Source organism: Megalobrama amblycephala, linkage group LG7 (assembly GCF_018812025.1).
Source record: "Megalobrama amblycephala isolate DHTTF-2021 linkage group LG7, ASM1881202v1, whole genome shotgun sequence".
In the NCBI taxonomy this organism is placed as follows: domain Eukaryota; kingdom Metazoa; phylum Chordata; class Actinopteri; order Cypriniformes; family Xenocyprididae; genus Megalobrama; species Megalobrama amblycephala.
Genome location: NC_063050.1, coordinates 40,340,043 through 40,361,009, shown reverse-complemented (window position 1 = coordinate 40,361,009; position 20,967 = coordinate 40,340,043). Strand labels below are relative to the sequence as shown.

Genomic DNA, 20,967 nt, shown 5'->3' with positions numbered 1-20,967 from the left:
ACTAGCCAAGGGTGCTTCGTGGCCATATCAGGGCGAGCGGGCAGCTCGGTGACGGCCTCCGTGGCCGTATCAGGGAGAGCGGACAGCTCGGTGATGGCCTCCGTGGCCGTATCAGGGAGAGCGGACAGCTCGGTGACAGTTTCCGTGGCCAGCTCTGGCTGCTCAGGAGGCAGGGCAAGGCGCTTAGTTGGCGCCGGCAGGGCAAGGCGCTTCGGTGGCGCCGGCAGGGAAAGGCGCTTCGGTGGCGCCGGCAGGGAAAGGCGCTTAGTTGGCGCCGGCAGGGAAAGGCGCTTAGTTGGCGCCGGCAGGGCAAAGCGCTTAGTTGGCGCCGGCAGGGCAAGGCGCTTAGTTGGCGCCGGCAGGGCAAGGCGCTTAGTTGGCGCCGGCAGGGCAAGGCGCTTAGTTGGCCTCGGCAGGGCAAGGCGCTTAGTTGGCGCCGGCAGGGCAAGGCGCTTAGTTGGCGCCGGCAGGGCAAGGCGCTTAGTTGGCGCCGGCAGGGCAAGGCGCTTGGAGAACCAACGAACAACCTCTAGAGTGGTCTCCAGGCCTTGTAGGATGGAGGAAGCCCTTTTCCTCCTTCTCCTCCGCTTATGAGGGTGAGGCGGTGGCTCACCCAAAATGGACTCACTGGCTGGAGCGGACTCACTGGCTGGAGCGGACTTACTGGCTGGAGCGGGCTCTGTAGTGGACTCACTGGCTGGAGCGGGCTCTGGAGTGGACTCACTGGCTGGAGCGGGCTCTGGAGTGGACTCACTGGCTGGAGCGGGCTCTGGAGTGGACTCACTGGCTGGAGCGGGTTCACTGACTGGAGCGGGCTCTGGAGTGGACTCACTGGCTGGAGCGGACTCACTGACTGGAGCGGGCTCTGGAGCGGACTCACTGACTGAAGCGGGCTCTGGAGCGGACTCACTGGCTGGAGCGGGCTCTGGAGCGGACTCACTGGCTGGAGCGGGCTCTGGAGTGGACTCACTGGCTGGAGCGGACTCACTGACTGGAGCAGGCTCTGGAGTGGACTCACTGACTGAAGCGGGCTCTGGAGCGGACTCACTGGCTGGAACGGGCTCGGGAGCGGACTCACTGGCTGGAGCGGGCTCTGGAGTGGACTCACTGGCTGGAGCGGGCTCTGGAGTGGACTCACTGGCTGGAGCGGGTTCACTGACTGGAGCGGGCTCTGGAGTGGACTCACTGGCTGGAGCGGACTCACTGACTGGAGCAGGCTCTGGAGCGGACTCACTGACTGAAGCGGGCTCTGGAGTGGACTCACTGGCTGGAGCGGGCTCTGGAGTGGACTCACTGACTGAAGCGGCTCTGGAGTGGACTCACTGACTGAAGCGGGCTCTGGAGTGGACTCACTAACTGGAGCGGACTCACTGACTGGAGCAGGCTCTGGAGCGGACTCACTGACTGAAGCAGGCTCTGGAGTGGACTCACTGACTGGAGCGGACTCACTGACTGGAGCGGGCTCTGGAGAGGGCTCACTGGCTGGAGCGGACTCACTGGCTGGAGCGGACTCACTGGCTGGAGCCTTCTTCCTTCTCCTCCTCCTCCTTTTACCGGGGTGAAGCAGAGGTTCAGTGCCCACCTCCTCTGTGGCTTCTGGAACGGATTCACTGGCTGGAGCATGCACACTGCCTGGTTGACACGGTGAGGCCCTCCTACTCCGACGTTCGAGGTAATGGACAAACCTCCAAAAATCCAGGTCACCCAGTCTCTCCATCTCCCACCACGGCAACGAGTCATCCAAACAATTATTCAGAAGGTCCTTTAAGACCGCATCATTATAACCCAACCCTACCGCCAGGGTCCAAAATAATTGTGCCAAACCACCCACCTTACTGCCCTGTTGTCTCAGGGTGGTTAAGTTCTCCAGGCGAGCCATCCGTTCCTCTGCAGTGGTTGGAGGAGTGATAAAGATTCCCATCCTGCTGGATCCTTAGGTGATGGAGTTTTCTGTCACGGTTGCAAACACGGAGACAAGAGTCCAGGATGGAGTGCCCTCTAGTGGCTGATAGGGCACTCACACTAGTGATCATGACAATATGCTATTTGCAGCGCGTTTGTCTATTTGCATGTGTTGTGGACTTTTGCAGCGCGTTTGTCTATTTGTATGAGTTGTGGATTTTTGGAACGCATTTGTCTATTTGTATGTGTTGTGGCTGGAATTTAAACCGGAAAAACGTAAAAACTATATGGTTTAATAACTTGCTTAGTTTTCATTGCATGTGATAGCAGTAAAAGTATTTACACTTAAGAAGAAAATAAAACAGATGCACACAAGACTGTGTGTTTTCCTCCCCCGTTCCTCCTTGCAAATATTACCTTTATTACACATCAGAGCTAAAATAGCTTACAGCCATTGTTAACAGAAGAAAAGATTAGAATTATCTTGCATTTCCACCTGTCAGGTCTTGGCTCTACATTAGATTACTCAGGCTGCAGTCCATCTAATATAACAGATCAATGTTATCACACAGGGAATTCAATCATACAAATTCATGAGATGACTAGATCTCCGTTGGGACTGTTTACTGGAGCGTTGAATACTGAACTATTGCAGGATCAATACTCAGGCACCGGGGGACAAGAAAAATATTCCACCTCTGCCTTTAGGTATACATATCATCTATTATTTAACTGCAAAAAACAAAAAGTGTTTCAAAGCGTGAGAATTGTGTGATGTTTTAAGATGAAAACAGAAAAACTGTCCATCCAACTTCTTATCAAATATTATTAAATGTAATGTATGTGATCTATCTATGTAAATCTAAAATCTGTTTATACCACAGAAGCTTGTGAACTCAAATGACCTAAGAGAAATTATTTGATTTCTAATTCTAAACCTATTATTAAAATGAAATCTCCTGACCTTATTTTGATAGAGTTATGAATGGATAATTGCTTGTTGATGTCTAGAAAATCAGATTCTTGCTGTATGAGATGATTTGTGTCAAGATATTATGCGCACATTACTTTTAGCAGTGTTTTTTGCATATGTATCATTGTTCACATGAATTATGCGTGAATGTATTATAATGAGAAATCATAAGTTTAGATGAGTTCTTTCAGAAGTCATTTTGGTTATATCGGCTTTTCACATTTCGTGCACAGCAAATGAGGCCTACCTTTACTTAATAACATAAACAGAGTTAGAGGAATTGTTGAATATTTAATCAGTGTATATGCTCATGAATGTAATGAATATTTAAATTTTAATATTAGTCTCAAACTTTCTTGATTATTTATTATTAATCAACTTATTTCTTATTTTTTTCTCTTTTGACCTGCTGAGAAATGACCATTCTCAATCTCAAGCACAAAAAAATAAAATAAATAATGGACCCCACTGACTTTCATTGTGGACAGAAAAACACTGATCAATAGCAATAGCAAGCTCATGCACATCTCTGCAGGTGTCTGTTATCAAAAATAAATGGGCCCTCTGTAATGACCTCAGCCACCAATTTTTTCACGATGGTTGCAATTAAAAAACACAGCTTTCTAATTTTGAGCTCAGAACAGAACTGTTTTTTAATACATGTAATTTAATAAAATTTTAAACGTGACACTTGATGAAATCACCTTATATTTAACTGAAATAGCATATTTTATGTGTTGTAGCAAATTAGCAGGGAAACATGAATAATTAATTATAACTCGTTATACTTTATTATAAATATTTGGATCAGTTAATAAAATTAACTTGCAGTAAAATTAATAATTATACAACCAATTAACCTGTTATTACAATCAATTAACCTGTTCATCGAGAGAACACTCAGAAAGGTTATTTTCATGACTACAGAAAGACAAATCTTTCTTACTGGGTACAGTGTTACTCAAGGTATGTGTCACAGTCACGTCATGTTCTGTCTGTTTTGGTTTTCATTTTGTCACGTGTTCCTTTGCTCTAGTTTCCCACCACAATCTGTTACCATGGACACTCATCACATTCATCGCAGCTGTTTGTCATTTTAACTCATCAGTGTATATAAGTTCCTGTTTGTCTTCAGTTCATTGTCGGGTCTCGTATCACGTTTAACGTTTAATGTTTCACGTTTGTACTTCTGTGGTGTATGTTCCTGCCTGGATTCTGTATTATCCCAATTGATATTCAAGTAAAGACTTATTTAACTATTATCTTCCTCGTCGTGTGTTTGATATACTACCAGACTGTAACAGTATGTAGCTGTGATCACATTGTTAAAGGGACTTCGTTTTGCAAGCAGTGATCACAGAATCAGTGCTCACATGAACATGCACAAAAGTTTTAACTAAATCAAGAACACATAACTAGTCTAAACAAATAAATTCACTCAATGAAACTGAATGAAAGAAACCGAAACAGAAGGAGAATGAAGCTATCAAGTCAAGTCAGCATTATTTAGCACTTTATATAATACAGATTGTTTCAAAGTAGCTTTACAGGGATAACAGGAAGATTATGCAATAGAGATTGTTTCGGCTGTACAGCGGCTCTAGAAGAAAACAGTGTCATTGTTCAGCTTAAGTCAGTTCAGTGTTGATTTAGTTCCATTGTCTCTAAAAAATTGACAGTGGCGAGGAACTGGCAGTTTTGTGTCCCTTTATACTCTAATTACTATAAGAAAGAGGAGCTGGTGATGGACAGGGACCAGGAGGAGACAAACACCATGGTGGAGCCGATGGCGGGAGAAGCGAGGGTGGAGCTTTGGCTGAAAGGATGGGCAGAACCCAGGGACTGATCGACTGAGGTGGAACCAGGGTGCATGAAGGAACCGGTGGTGCAGAGAGGCTGACGGACCAGGGTGACTTCTATGCCAGGAAGCCCAAGGTGAAGCTGCTAGCTCGCGGGACAGAGACCACCATCCTGGAGCATCCAGCCCAAATACTCCAGCAAATTCCAGTGTTCAGGGAGGAGAAGGAGGTGCCACGCTGGTAAGTCCATGTTTTGTTTCTTTTTGGTTCTGTGTTTTGTCACGTGTGGGTGTTATAGAGAAATAGCACGATAGGGAATATCAAACTAAACAGTCTTTAATAATACTCTGCAGAAGAAACAGGAGAACACAGGAGATACAACCACGTAAATACTGACAACACAGAACAATGAGCAAACAAAAACAGGAAGTATACAGAGGTAAACTAAACATGAATCGCCTGAATTAAATTATAACTAATGTGTAACCATAGAAACTAACATAAACTCATACAGACACAACAGGAACTAACTAAACAGAACATAATCGTGACAGACCATTTAGCCATAAATAATACTTCACTTCCAGTACAAACTTTTCCGATAGGAACATGAATGTATTTAGAGATATCACTGAAAGCCTATGTATTATTGAACAGTTCAACCCAAAAATATAAACTTACTTATCCACATGATGTTCCAAATTTTATTTTCTTTATTTCCACATTATTGTTTTCTATGTAGCATATACTATTATATTGCAAAACGCCAAGAAAATCACAATAAAATTGGTCCACATGATGTGTGTGCTGTATTTCAAGTTTTCTTAAGTCATCTGCTTCCATTAAAAGAGCTGTGTCAGGTTTGACATGTTAGAGCCAAAAACATTTAATGTCCTTCATATTTAAAAGAGTGACTAGGATATTCTTCAAAAAATAACTTCAGAAAGTTGTGTGGCCTTGGAATGACATAAGGGTGAGTAAATGACAAATTTTTCATTTTTGAGCTGAATTATTTCTTGTAAACTCCACTCTGTTCCTATACACTATATTAATGTATGTGTGCTTATGCACAAGGGACACACATGGTCTGGTCTTTGCACCTGGGTTTCCTCAAAGGGGTCTAAATGTGGTGTCTCATATTGACAGTGCCGAAAGATATTCATTTCTCCTCTTTATCATCGACCACACTTCACACACACACACACACACACACACACACACACACAAACACGCTATAGCATACAAACTCTCCAGAGTACCCACTGCTTTTTACCAGCAGTTCAAAGCAGAGACAGGGATATAGATGTACAGAGAGGCCTGTTGACAGAAATCAGATATGGCACGATAGGAGGAGATTCATGCTAGCTAATTACATATGCTACTGACAGAGGTCTCTTTTAACAAAGACAAGCAATAATTTACCATTTTCTCCTATCAAATGCAACTGTCAAGCATGATTTAAATAAATAGCATGGTTATGGTGTGTTACAAGGCTACTTTAATCATTTGACCATAAAAGCTTATACAAGGATTCTAATTTTAGCCTACATGTTGACATTTGGCAGGATATTATTGACTTGAGCATGCGACTTTGTGTAGTGTGGGTTGTGGTTGTGTTTGTTTATGGTTATGTGTATGAGAAAATTATGCTCACACTGTAAAAAAATGACCGTGATTTTAACAGTAAAAGACTGTAAAAATGCTGCGGTGAAAAAACTAATTTGTTTACAGAAAGTTTCCGTACTATATACGGTGAATAACTGTTATAGATCTAACGGTACATTTTACATTTTATGGTAAATTACCGTTAAATTCACAGTTTTTGGAAGTGAAAAATAACAATTCATTGTTAAATTTACAGTGAACAACCGTAAATTGACATTCCCAAAATTCCCTGCGTGACACTTCACATTTGATATATTTTCGTTGAAATAACTCTGTTTCTTCTTAGTTTTTCTCATTTTTTTCTAATCAGTTATGTACATTAGGGTTTTATGTTACATCTAATGTTATTAAATTAATGTTTATTGCATTTTTAAAATGTCATGCATGTTACCATGATGGTGTTTAGTGTGTGTGTGTGTGTGTGTGTGTGTGTGTGTGTGTGTGTGTGTGTGAATGACACTGTGTGCACCTTCTATAGGTTAGTGTTGTCGGGTCTCGTCAGCTTGTGGAAAAGCTGCTTGTAATGAACTTTGATTCATCATGTGACTCTTATCACCACTGTGTTTGGTGACTGTCAGTGTATTATAAAGGTACAAAACAGATATTAGTGCTTCATTAGGTTGGTAAATTAACATTATATCAGTTTATGAAATACGTTATTTTACCGTAAATTTAACAGATTTTTTTTTTTTACGTTGCTACTGTATTTTTTACGGCAAAGTTCTGGCAACCACAGCTGCTGGTTTTTTACCGTAAATTTTACTGGGATTTTTTTTACAGTGCAGTTTCATTGACAGTGTCAGATTTTTTCTCAGTGGCATCCATTGGGTGGTTGATGATAACTATTAAGATGTTCATTGGTTAACAAATACACTATTTTTAACATTTTGTTTTACAGAAAAACACCTATATCATGTAACTGACATCATCATTGAATATATCTTTTTTTCTGTTTCATTTGCCTTCTTTTTCATGTCTTACTTTCAACCAGAGGGACTTACAGTACACTTATTTCACACACAATGGCTGTGGAGCAACTAGAGGTTAAGTGCCTTGCTCAAGGATACAATGGTTGTGCTCAAAGGATACAATGCCAACAGCAAAAATAAATAAATAAAAAAATTTAAAAAAACGTAAACGCTTAAACGAATCAAACACTTAAATCCTTCCAGTTACCAGCCTGAACCACTAAACCATGTTATGTTTTTCTCCACATTGTTTCTTTTCAAGGAAGCTCAAGTTAAATATATTTTTACAGTTTAAAGAGATAAGTGATATTTAAGGTTGTGTTGTCATTTCATCCAGAGTATATATTTAAAAAAACAATGCAAGATGCAAAATAGTTGCTGTGATAACACAGATCCAGATTATAGGTTTGTTGTGTCCACTTAGACATAAAGACTGCCAGAAAAATAGAGAGTACAAAAATATTGATATCTTGGATGTTGCACAGATGGTCTGCCCAGCTCTGAAGTGAGATGGGCAGCACTAAACACTTCAGTCTGAGGGACAAAAAGAAAAAAAGAAGAAGAAAGAGAATGTGAGAAGATATTTAAAAAAAAAAAAAATACCTGAAAAAGCAGATTGCAGATCCAATCTCAGCACATCCAATCTTGCTATCCATTCTCCGTAGAGGGAGAATGATTGTTATTTAATCACAATAACCTCTTTAATCACAAAACACAAAAGACGCATATTACAATATCTACACTGCAATAATAAATAATAATTTTCTAATTACAATTTATTTCTTGTTTTATTAACTTAAAAAAGGTAATGTGTACTTTTATGCATAAAACATGTTATAGTTGTCAAATTTAGGTGTGATTTTGTTTTCTATCAGTGTGTTTTCACCTGTTTTCCTTTTCCCGCCACTAATCAGTTACCATTGATATTCATTTGTTCATCACATCTGTTCATCATTTAATTTATTACCATGTGTATTTAAGTTCCTCACCTTCACTCATTCTTGGTCTGGTATTGTTTGTGCATGGCACACTGTTTTAAGTTGTTGACTTATGTTTAATAAAGACTGTCATCATTTATACCATCTTCTTCTTCATCCTTGACCTTAAACCGTTACAATAATATCTTATTCAGTTTTTCTTTTAACCACATTTATTATGGTTTATGATTTAGTTTGTGGAAAACAATATAAAACTACTGATTTAAAGTTTTATTTTTTTGCAGTGTATAACCTTTGTCAACAATAAGCACAATAATATACTAATTTAGTATCTAGACTGTAAAATTATAGGCTATAAAACATAAACAACATACTGTAGTAGCTAAAGTAAAGAAAATTGAGGTCTGGGAGCTATCTATGCTTTGATGTCTATAAAACTAAAAAAGCCAAAATTTCTCATACTAATGTCATTTGTTAGTTTGTCCTCGTCTGAATACATGAACTTCTCTGCCACCAAAAAAAGCATAGACCCATATATCTTCCTTTAGATCTATTTATGCTGCTGTGCACCTCCTCCAATAAAATATTACTTTTAAGTTGGATGCCCTCCATTCTGATCAAACATGTTTTTGATTCTTTGTACAGGATAAAAAAGATAAAAGGATTTCAGCCCTCAATTAGACTTGGTGGCACTATCTGTCAAAGAGCTCAGAGTTTCAGAATAAAGTGAACTCATTTATGAAGTATGTATTAGGGCTGTTTTCATAGAAAAAAAGTAGTGAGGTTTTGAGCTAAGATCCAAATTGAACTGGTCTCCCCTTTCCTTGACCCTGAGTGCACACCAGGATGGTTCAGGGAGGCCAGAGCAACAAGTGCACTCCGGGGAAGTATATAAGTCTGGGTAAGCCGCCAAGACTGAGTGGCTGAAGCGAACAAAAGGTCAGACTGAGTATGTGCTTCACAGTTAGTGTTTAGAATGCCTTTTCTTCCTTCTGATCAGTGGAGAAGACAGAGTGAAAGTTTTTAGAGGATGACAGGGATGGATGTTGATATAAAATTTTTCTTGCATATATGTAAAAGTATTTAATCCTGACATATAGGCCAACTTTCATTTAGATCACTCCTGTTATTCAGGACTTTTGGAGCTCTTTAACTTTAAAAAAAAAAAAAAAAAAAGTGTAATGTGCCTGTGTATTAGTAGTTTATGGAAGTATATCTATAATAGACTTTCTGAAATATGCTCTGGTCAAATTCAAACTAAATTTAAGTGTTACATAATGGCAAGCTCATTTGAGGATTCTCAACAGGATGTAATTAAAAACCTAAAGTTATCCACTGCTTAGTGAGGGAAAATCTTTTCAAATGTTGATATTTTCATATAGATTTCTGCAATTTTATTGAAATTGATATGAAAGTATTCATAAGAACTGAATCATTAATCATAAAGATTAAAGCTACCCTCTCAGATATTTAAATGCCATTTTATTTAATTTCATTAGGATGATCTTTTTGCTCCTGCACTGGCTGTATCACAGCACGAGTTTAGGAAGGCACACTTATCTGCTTAGCTGGTTTATTGCAGGAACATGCAAATAAATTCTTACCAACTTGAAGCTTATGAGGTTCATGAAATGATAATAAAATGCAATTTAGAGTTCAATAGTTCCAACCAGACAGGATCCTTGTGGATTTCAAAACATTTTTGTATAATTTATTCCACAGAATTATATGAATTATTAACCTTTGTGAGAGCAGAGAAAGTGAGAGAGCACATTTTCTACTATCAATTATGCATTGTGAATTATTGAAATCACAGTTATCAGTGTTGTCCTACCAAGCAGCTGACTCCTGTTTGTGTCAGTACCTTATTGCCCCAATGAAATGACCCCCACTATACTGCATGGATAAAAATGCAGTATAAACAATGCTATTACAGATCTGCTTATGGAAGACTGCATATGGATGTCTTTCAAACATCTGTGCTGTGAAAACCCTGATTTAAATGTAAGCACTAATTTTAAAATTCAAAATACAGTTCCTCGAAATTTTGGTAAAGATTTACAAAAGTGATAATTGCACTGATTTATAATTTTAGAACATTTTCACTATCAGTTTTTATCCTCCTTTTTAGTTGATTTCGCCACTAGGTGAACAGTTCACCCAGGAACTTGTGAGCTATTCTTCTTAACATCCCTGCTGTTTTATTTGAGTATGTGCCAGATAAACAGCTGTAAATTTGTCATTTTTATTACATTTTCTGGAAATCCATCAAGTTTGTTACAGAGCACACAGAGATTTTAAATGTGTTTCTCTTTCTTGCTCTCTCAAAAATGCAGTCTCTCTTACAGTCAGCGATAGAGAGGCTTTAAAACTGCTTAAAAGGAAAGTATGGAATTATAGAAAGAGGCTTTAAACGAAAGTTTTAAAAAGATGTGTAGGTTTCAAGTAATCAAAAACTTAAATTGAAAAAAGAATTAATTTGACAGTGAAAAGTTTAAAAATGTTTCAAATATTTTAAATGCTGAAGTTAGGGTAAGCTAGGATGAAGTTTTTTTTTTAAAAAGACAATTTAGATTAAATTATGTCTCAAGTTTCAGTGAACTGAATCAGTGACACAAGTGCTATAGGCTTATGTGTGACAACCCGCTCTCTGGCGAATCATTACTGTTGCCTTACTTTTTGTTTGTTTTTTAATAACAACAAAAAAAGTTCTATTTTTGGCAAATGTAAAGGCTCTTTCACACCATAAGTGAAATGAATAAGCCTCAGGCTGAAGGAAATGTACATTTACACCTGTACAGTAGAAGGCGCAGCTCAAAACAACCTTTCAGCTGTGCTGCCAATCTGGATTGAAGAAGAATAGGATACAGGAGAAAAAAGTTCTTATTTTTGTTTATTAGTATGGTTGAATTAGATCATTGAAGTTCAGCAGCAAAGACATTTGTTAATAAAGTGAGATTAAATACATAAAGTATATTTGTGTAATTAAATGTAGTTAATTATTACATGTTTGCATAAAATTCTGAGATTGCATTTCACTGTTTTTATTCATTTTGAGGAAGTGAGATGAATAAATGCATGTTCACATTAAGACTACTACAATAACCATCATGTCAACGCACACAACACCTCTGCACTTTATTTCTCTCAACATGGGTCAATAAATTGAAAAAATAATGTGTTACTTTACTTTAAAAAGTAATCTGATTACATAACTCAAGTTACTTGTAATGCGTTAACCCCAACACAGTTTGTGAGTACTCATATGTATTTCCTAATATTGTGAAATATCATAACAACCAACTGTTTATGTATCCTCATAAAACTGATCTATAGATAAATATCTCTTGGTATTATTTGTGTACCAGTTTAGGTGTCCTTTCATGAACCTGACACCAGCAACCCTTTATTTATTGCTCGTGCTGAGACAGTAGTGGCCATGTTCAACTCAGGCACTTTAAGAGCTTCCAGTTAACCAGTTAGCTGCCTCTGTGATAGTCCGTAAAGGGTTTGTTCAAGATGTCATTTTCCTGTGACTCTAGTATGATTAGTCAAATGGCATCTATTCCTTCTTAATTCATAATTTTTATTGTTGTTTTGTGACATTTAAGTCTAGTCTGCTCTAGAATAAGTTGTCAGGCAAGCAAATGCTGGTATCAAAACCATGACCTTGGTATTGCTAGCTAGTAGCTACTATGTGCTACTGTTTGAGCTACAGTGTAAAGACACACCTCAGGTAATTCAGTAAGTGGAGCACAATGAAGTGATTTAAAGTCATAGGGCCCTATCATACAACCGGTGCAATGCGACGCAAGGCGCAGCGCAAGTGTGTTTGCTAGTTTGCGTCCGGCGCCGTTCGCGTTTTCCCGTTCAGCACCACGTCCTTAAATTTGTAAATGCATTTGCGCCAGTTAGTGCGCCCATGGGCGTGCTGGTCTAAAAAAGAGGTGTGTTCAGGCGCATTGCCGGCGCATTGCTATTTTAAGGAGCTGAAAATAGACTGCGCCATAGACCAACTCAAACCTGGTCTAAAGTCTAAAGTCAATGGCGCAATATTTTTTTGTTAGAGCGCGTTGGTAGAAACTGCGCCTCTGGGCGCGTCCACAGTGCGCGTTGACTTTGTTTATTACACACAGGGATGCGCATCACACAAACATGCCTAATATTAAAAACAAAAGGATTACAGTGTAAAAGAATATTATTGTGTAGGCTACATAAATATAAAAATGTAATGATGAATAGTCATTGCGTGTATTAGAATTAGGCTACCTATTTTCAATTCAGCCTATTACTACTTATAATGATGGCTAATTAATTGAACAATCGTGCCAATACACACACATATATATTAACTGACTCATCATGTGTACGCCATGTAAATAGCAATACGCCATGGCGCGAGCGCATCTCGCTCTTAAAGGGAATGGGAGATGACACTCTGATTGGTTTATTGAACGTTATGCCCATTACTCATTAAGAGAATAGGGACAACCCATTTTAAAAATGCGCCCCCGCGCACGGACCGTTTTTCCGTCGTTAAAATAGCAAAAGTGGATTTGGACACGCCCTGAGTGCGCCTGCGCCGTGCGCTTTACACTTTGCGTTTAGATCGTTAAAATAGGGCCCATAGACTTTCTTTGTAAACGGGTTGTTTTCTTAATAGCTTAATAGCTTACATTGTACAAATAAATTTTACAAATTAAGACGTTTTGTCAACCTCTTTAGATATGTTCTGTTTTTTTTTTTTTTGTTTAACATCACATTAAGCATTCACACTTTTTTTGTAAGCATACATATGCGGATGAAGGAGAGACCTTGCTTGGAAGAGAGAGATGGCTGCACTACCGCTGACTATTATAGAAAACTAACTTGTCTATTCCATTTTGTTTTGTTTGTTGCATTTCTTTTCCTTACCTGCTTCTACATGTATGTGAGTGTACTTATGCGACTATCCATAAAGATTCATTGGACTACCAGTTCTGTGCCTCAGGTTTTCCTTCTCGCCTCCTGTCTTTTATTTCACATGGGCAGATTACAAACCCTCTGACAGACATTACTCATTCTAAACCTGTATGACTCTGTCTTCTGTAGAACATGAAAAAAAAGATATTGAAGAATGTTGGTAACCAAACAGTTTCAGCCACCATTTACTTACATTATATTTTTTTAGTCAATGAGAAACAAAACTGTTTGGTTACCAGCATTCTTCAAAATATCATCTTTTATGTTCTGCAAAAGAAAGAAATGCTTACAGCTTGCAGTAACATTGGAGCAAATTATGGTAGGATTTTAATTTTTTTGGTGGACTATCCCTTTAAATCTACTTAAAATCCCATAATTACCCAACAAATATATTTTCATATAATAAAAATGTGTCAGCAATGCAGGCTTTATTCAGTTTATTCAATTTGTGTTGGCTTGGCAATAAAATAATCACTGATCCTTACCTGTGAGAGTCTGTCAGAGAGTGTCACTCCATAATGTCAATGGCCCAAAGCACAGATTTGCACAAAGGTTAAAAGCCTGTAGCTTTTAGCAGGCATGTTTGTACCAATGTGCTTGTGTTTGTGTGAGAGCATAAGATAAAGAAATTAAGGTGGTGTAATCTAAGAATAAAGTTGTCTTTAAACAAAACTTAACATCATGTTACAATGACAGCTCATATGCAATGGGCTCACAGTAGAGAGTGAGCCAGATGCCTTGAGCAGTCCTTGTGTCAGGTTTATGGAGAGCTCCACCTGTTCCCTCCCTCTCCCCAACATGGCGCTGACATTTTGTGATATTTCAGCCAAATGTCACGAGACAGACTCCGATGAACAAGCGAACGGAATGTCCTGCCGAAAGAGATACGCATGCAGTTGTACTCAAATGAAAGTTCACATTTGATACGTTGTGCTTGGGCACTGATACGTGACGCCAAAGAATGTGGGAGATAGGGTCGTTATGCTAGCGAGGTTGGAGAGCAGAGAAAATCTGGCTAATAAGGTCACACTGTTTGATGCTAGATGGTTCCCACGACCCTGTGTCAACGATGGAAAGCGGCACAAAAGCAAGAAAAATGCCATCTTAAGGAACTATGACCGGAATGTTCATAGCCGTTAAACGCATAGTACACGATCCTGATCCACAACCAGGGTTTCCTTTTTTAAGCTGCTGCATTCTGTCTGTATAATGTGAAACATGCTAAAAAATTCAGTAAGCATGAACAGTGTTGCTTTGTTTTTGCACCAAAACTGAAATTGTCTGATTAGCTTAAAGGTGCTAAAGAGGATGTTTTGTTTTATACATTTTTGCAATATTACTTGAAACTGTCTTTACTAACTCATAAAAGACTATTTATTAGGTGCACTGAAAGGAATAATATTAATATACATCATCTGTGCACGAGGTAGGGCCTTAAAAACATCAGCCAATCGTTTACGCGATCATCGCGTAAACGATTGGCCCTCTGGCTTGTCAATCACTGCCATGATGTTCCTTGTGAGAGACGAGCGCGGCTGCACGCTCCAGTAACTTTCCACACTCCACAGGCACTGCATGCAATGTTTTTGTCAGGAGACAGGGATAACAACTGCAGATTATGAGTTACCTGCGGTGAGTCCGACATAATGAATCCACTAACACGACACAGCGAATGCCGGTGGTAAACACTCGTGTTCCAATACTCGTGCACGAGTTTTGGGAGGCGTTCCCTTGAAATAAGCTGTGAAGGAGGGGGGCTGTTCTTACGCATGCGCTCATTTCAAAAACTCACTAACAGTCTTTGGTTTCTCAGTCGACGAAAAGATCCTCTTTAGCACCTTTAATGAGTGAAACAGAGGTTTTAGTGCTGAAACACAAAGTTTGTGAGTCCCAGTGGGTCAATTATTTGACAGAATAAATGCAATGTTTTTAAAGGGTTAGTTCACCCAAAAATGAAAATTATGTCATTAATTACTCTCATGTCGTTCCATCCACACCTGTAAGACCTTCGTTCATCTCTGGAACACAAATTAAGATATTTTTGATCAAATCCGATGGCTCAGTGACTCCTGGCAGTTTGATACGAGCTCCGAACCACTGATTCAAAACAAATGATTTGTAAAGCTTCGAAGCTTCATGAAACGGTGTTTTGAAATCGCCCATCACTAGATATTGTTGAATAAAATCACTTTTGTTATTTTTAGTGCATAAAAAGTATTCTAGTTGCTTTATAATATTAAGGTTGAGCCACTGTATTCACATGAACTGTTTTAAAAATGTTTTTAGTAGCTTTCTGTGCATTGAAAAAGGGAGTGTTATTGCTGGCGATGCAGGCCTTACTGAGCCATTGGATTTTATCAAAAATATCTTAATTTGTGTTCCAAAGATGAACGAAGGTCTTACGGGTGTGGAACAACATGAGGGTGAGTAATAAATGACATAATTTTCATTTTTGTGTGAACTAACCCTTTAATTTTTTTATTTAAATTAATTTTAGTTTTTTTTTTGGGGGGGGGGGGGGGGGGGTTAAGAAATATCAGTATGATTAAAACTGTCCATTTTAAATGAATGAAATTAAAAAGAAAACCTTAAGTAGTTTCGCATAGTATTTTATTATTATTTATTAGAAAAAAATGTGGGGCATCTTGTGTTTATTATTACGATTATTATTATTTGTCATTGACACCAGTATTCTGATGTCCTAGCAAGCTTAGCTTAACTGGCAGCCATTCAATACAAAAACCAAACTGGTTAACCATACATTTTTGATGAACAATTTGGCTATGCAATATGGCTAGCTCCAAATAAGCTAATACAGGTCTAAAATAGTCTTTTCAGCAGAGGTGGTGCAATTTCTTAGTGAATTTGTCCTGCTAACGTTCTAATCCTTTTAAAGTTAACTTATAAAACCAGAGTAAGATTCTTTCTAAGGCTTTCATTAATGTATCTCTTCAGGCTCAAAAAGACTTTCAGAACTTTGAAAGACGCTGTGGAAATAGTCTTCTTGAAGAGAACACCTCTCTTCACATCTCTCCTTCTTTTTAATTTGTAGTATGTCTGCTTCAAAAAGCAATCCAATTATGAAGCGTTTGATGAGTTTAATGACAGTTAATTTTGTCAGGCCTGTCCTCAAAGGCCTGGTTATGAGAGATGGACATTAAAGGGATTTCAAGTGTATGAAAAACTAGAGGATGTCAGTTTTGATCCACCAGACGAGGGGGAATGGATCCCAGCACAGGCAGATAAGTTCTGGTTGAGTTAACTTTTTGGTTTGGATTAGCGCAATAGTATAATTAAAAGTATTTACAATCTTCAGTTGCTGTCACTGTTCATCTGGCCTCAACCATCTGTACAGACTCCTGGGACATCAATACCAATGTATATGTGACAATGTAAGGCATAAAATAGGCCTTTAACACTGAATGTGATAATTCTCAACACCCACTGTTCATGTTAAATTAAGGTTTGTTCAAATTCAGAGCTATCTTCATTTTAGAAAGATATTTCAAATCTGAATTGCTTGTGCTTCCTAATTCTTAAGTGTCTGTTAAATGCAAAAATATAAATGTAAACTTTTCGTTTACAAACCACTTTTTTTGGTGACATGAATTTAGGGTTTTGTAAGGCATTGCTATGCAGTTGCTGAGGTGTTTTGAACAGTTGCTGACAGGTTTTGGTAAACCCATATTTTGAGAAAATATAACCCCTCCAGTTCTACTTGCACCACACGCTAACAAGGACTCTAAAGACCCCAGCCTCCAGCATCAGTCGCTAGTGTGCCTCTCGAGGCCAGGGGAGTGAGGTTTACCTGCACAGCTCTTTCCTAGCTGACCTCCGTTACACTCACCCCCCTAAACCTCATTTCCATCCGGGTCACGGCACCAACATTACCCCTCCGGTTTTACTCGCACCTCTCCAAGCGGGATTCAAACTGACGTTTCCGGCATGGGAGGCGGGCATGCTAACAAGGACACTAAAGACCGCAGCCTCTAGCCTCTGTCACTAGTGTGCCTCTTAAGGGTTAAGGGAAGTGAGGTTTACCTGCTCAGCTCTTTACTAGCTGGTCTCTGTTACAGTTTGCAGTTCATATAAAGGTAATAAGTCCAAAATCGTGGATATGAACAGCTATTAAAGTCTAATATTTGCATTTTTGCATGCTCCTGGTTACGCTTAGTATGTTATAATGCATTTCTCATACCTGGTAATCTACAAATAAATTGCCTTCAGAGAGCAGCTCTTTACATCTCTTGCAAAGCATCCACAGCTTGGCAAACTTTCTGTCCTTAGTTTGGACTCAGAAGAAGAAACTCAGAGACAAATTGGTGTGAGACACATGAGAAAGAGAAATGGTACTGGTTATCTTTGACTCTTTCCTCTATACTTTTCCTACAATTAGCACTATGCACTCCAAACCCCTCTGTGTGTCCTTCCAGCTTTGATACCTTTACAATCTCCTGTTCTATCTCAGTGTGGGGTAAAGATGATGGTGATGACATCATCCAAGCTTTAATTCTTCTAAACAACTGCTGTTCTGCACTTGCTCTGCAATCCTCAGAAAGTCACATGCATCAGCTAAAAGCAGGGGGACAATTGTCAGTCCATAAGTTTCCACATGCATATGAAGTTGCTTACAATGACAGCCAGTTGTGCACATCAACATAGTAAGAGGAAGAAATACAGGAAGGTTAGTCACTTTAAATGTCACCTCACCAGGCTTCTACATGACTGGATGTTTTTTTAAGCTTTTTAATTATTTTAAATGGGTATTTTCAATGGGGTTTTTTTTCCACAGATGTTCAATTGTTTTTTCTCATGTTGCAATCCCACATTTTTATCTGCTACAAATCAAAGTTTAGTAATGTACTACTTATCCCTCCCTTTTTTATTGTACAAGTGTGCTAATTATAATAGAAACATTTTTCATTTACTAAAAACTCTAATGTTCAAGAGTGCATGTCGCTAAAATGTGCAGTAAGTTTTACCTAGTAAGGAGCCAACCTAGATAGCATTTTTTGGCAAACTGAAGGTAGTGAAACTGTTCTGCATTTTTTGAGACACTGTATACCAGAGTTAACCCTCTACTGCACATATGTTGATGGCACATGAAAAAAAAATTATTCCACATAATTTTTTGGTTCTTTTGGGAACATTTTATTGATTAAAAAAAAAAATATATATTTTTCGTTGCCTCAAGGCAACGTTGTGCGACAATGGTAGAGTCATAGAGAAAATTATCATCAAAATCAATTTTTTTTTTTAAAAATTCAAGAAATCATTAAGTAAAAAGGGAAAAACACTTGAAAGACATTGATATATTGAATTTGATACATGCATAGGTTTGTATCATGTAGTGTGCTATGCAATATAATGTACTTCATGTAATAAGATTTCACTCCGTACGAAACTTCAAAAAGCACTTCTTCTCTGCTGTGACATAGTGGTGTATGTTACAATTTTTGCACATCACTTTGGGTGTTCCTGCACACCCAGGAATCTTGCATCTTCCCTTCTTATAATACATTGTTGCCAATGAGAGGTACTGTCTAAAACCTCGAAAAGTACCCCTTATCGCACAACGTTGCCCTGAGGCAACGAAAAGAAAAACTGAATTTCTGAATGTGCAAAATAAAAAAAACTTCATAAAACCTGACAAAAGGCTTCTCTACACCTTCAAACACACACACATATTTTTTATGTACAGTTCATGTCGTTTTAAATAAGATTACTAAAGCAAATAATCTTGCCTTCTTCTCACACCATGTGCTCCTGTGACCATGTGTCAGAACAGGACGTCCCACCTTTAAATGGTGCTTGATATTGACTCCAACACCTTACTGAACTGTTATTTGGTACTTTCTCGACCTTTCTAATTGGTTGATATCATTTAAAGAAATATTTACTAAACATAGGGCTTAAGAAAACTTTCCGATGACTGAGGGCAACGCTGTGCTGTAGAGGGTTAATTTTGAACAAAATTGTAAGGCAACCTCACATTTAACCTTCCCAGCTAAAAAAAAATGTGTTCTTAGAATGTTTTGCTAACATTCCCTTTAAGTTATGAAAACGTTATTTCTGACAGTTTTCTGAATGTTTAAAACATCATTAGGACGTTCCAAGAACATTGTTTTCTCTCAACATAATGAGAATGTATATAATGTTATAAGAACATTCCAAAAACATTTCTTAAAGAACGTTTGTTCTACTATTTACATAACATTTATAAAATGTTAATGAAATTTGTGGGAACATTCCCTGTTAGCTTGGTTTATGGATATAACAACCTCTAATGTCTTGTCATATTCTTAAAAGATTTCCATCCGAGATGGTGAATGAACCCAAGAGAAATAATGATTATCAATTCTTTTTCATTATTATTATTATTAGTATTCCTAAAGGAAAAGCATAAAATAGTTTGACCTTATTAAAAATGTATTATTTCACCCAATATTTGGTGTGCTTTTTTGTGCTCATTAGGATTTCAAAACAAGTGTTAGTGGCATCTCTCATTTGGTTCACTTAAGGTTCCATCTACATAAAAATACTACAGTATTTATGTATAGCTTATTTAATGTAGACAGCAGACAGTGAATGAGCTCAGTAGGTTATGAGACATGTAAATTCTGAAATAATCACCAATTTGCAAATCGGTAGGACTTAGTTCATACTGGCAGATATGGATATAAGAGATATGGCAGACCCTCTGATATGAATGTCTGAAAAGTTCACTGTTCTCCTGCAGCTAATACTGAGAGATCTATAGTCCCTGTGTACAACACATCCTTCATGGATTTTTGTAAATATTTTTCATCTCAAAGTGGAACTGAGAAAACTGTTAGTTTGTGTAAAATTCCCTAAGAAGAAGCCACCAGATGTCTACTGGTTCCTGACAGATTAACTCCCTTTAAGCAAACAACGCATAAATATGATTTGAAACGCAGCAGTTAAAAATGTTAATGAAGAGGTTTCTTCCGCCAAGTATGATTTCAGAGCCTCTGAGAATTTGTAAACATGCTGATAGTTTTGCACTGCTTAGGATATAAACGTGCCATTCATTATCTAGCTTTAGCAGCAGAGATGTTAAAAGACAACTTTTTAATTTTTATATCTTAACTAATAGATTTTTTTCAAAAACAATAGATCAATTTCTTATAATATCTAAAATTTTAAAGGTGCAATGTGTACAATTTTGGAGGATCTATTAACAGAAATGCAATATAATATACATAACTGTGTTTTCAGTGGGGTATAAAGACCTTACATAATGAACTGTTATGTTTATTACCTTAAAATGAGCCATTTCTATACGGCGGGTCCCCTTACATGTTAAGTCGCCATTTTGTGTCTGCATGTTTCTACAATAGCCCTAAACGGACAAACTGCTCTAGCGCGTTGTAACACAGTTCGTAAGTATGGGAAGAAGGAGGCGGGAACCGGCGAACATTCAACGTAACTTTAATTCAAAATAAACAAAGAACAAAACGAAAGTAATGCCGGCAGACCCTCGCGGACGTCTGCCGGCCACACAAACATAATAAAACGTAAAATAAAGTCCAGGCCTGGTCCTCTCTCGTCCTTCACTGTAGTCGCTCCTCCTTTTATGCTCCCGGAGCTCCTCCGTGAGGGACTCAAGGCCGGTGCGCCTCCCAGGTGAAGCTCATTAACACTCGCGCCACCGGCCTCGCGCCGTTCCCTCACGGCTCTCGCCCGCCCTGTTCGCCACACGCTGTTTCGTCACTATGTTGTTCTTTTTCTAAACCCTT

At 38.5% G+C, this 20,967-nt stretch overlaps 1 long non-coding RNA gene across 1 annotated transcript in view; it reads left to right on the top strand.

The window, feature by feature from the left end:
* Positions 1-4,476: 4,476 nt before the first annotated feature.
* The window catches only part of LOC125272547, a 35,165-nt gene continuing 18,674 nt past the window's right edge, over positions 4,477-20,967 (top strand). The window contains exon 1 of the long non-coding RNA XR_007185875.1: positions 4,477-4,914. This is a non-coding gene — a long non-coding RNA (uncharacterized LOC125272547). The remainder of the gene's footprint in view (positions 4,915-20,967) is intronic.